Source organism: Danio aesculapii, chromosome 25 (genome assembly GCF_903798145.1).
Source record: "Danio aesculapii chromosome 25, fDanAes4.1, whole genome shotgun sequence".
NCBI lineage: Eukaryota > Metazoa > Chordata > Actinopteri > Cypriniformes > Danionidae > Danio > Danio aesculapii.
Window position 1 is genome coordinate 36,658,918 of NC_079459.1, and position 697 is coordinate 36,659,614.

The window sequence follows — 697 nt, forward strand, 5'->3', positions numbered from 1 at the left end:
ATAATACTTGTTTATTTGATGAATAAAAGTTTATAAAAACCACAATTACTCAAAATGTAATCTTATTCTAACATTAAAAGCATCTTTATTGACACTTTAATGCATCATTCATAGATAAAAAATTCACTGTCAACAAGCTTTTAATTGATTCTATTGAATCATTTTAGTGAATCGATTCATACGAACTGGTTCGAGATGATTCTTTTGAGTCTTTATGTGGAAATGATTAAATACGTTTGTAAAGACAGAGATATTGATAGAGTTTATCTGATCAAGCGTTTAGAGATTAATTATATTCACTTATACATTCAAAAGAATCAGTTCAGTGCATCAAACTTCACAAATGAACAGATTCACTGAAATGATTCAACATTTTTAAATTTAACTATTCTTTAGTGTGGCTAAATCATTTTAGTGAATTGGTTTATTTGAACAGGTTCAAAATGATTCTTTTGAATGTGGAAATTATTAAATACTGGAAATACCAAAATAATAATAATGGAATTTTTTTTATAGAGTTTACCTAAATTAACTCTAAAATGTTGGGTAAAATATGGACACACCCAACTATTGGGTTTAAAGGTGAGATTTAAATTTAATTTGAAAAATGTACAAAACCAAACATCCATAACTGACCCAATATTCGGTTAAAACAACCCAGCATGTTTAGCACTAATCTATATTCTAGTTCAGGTAA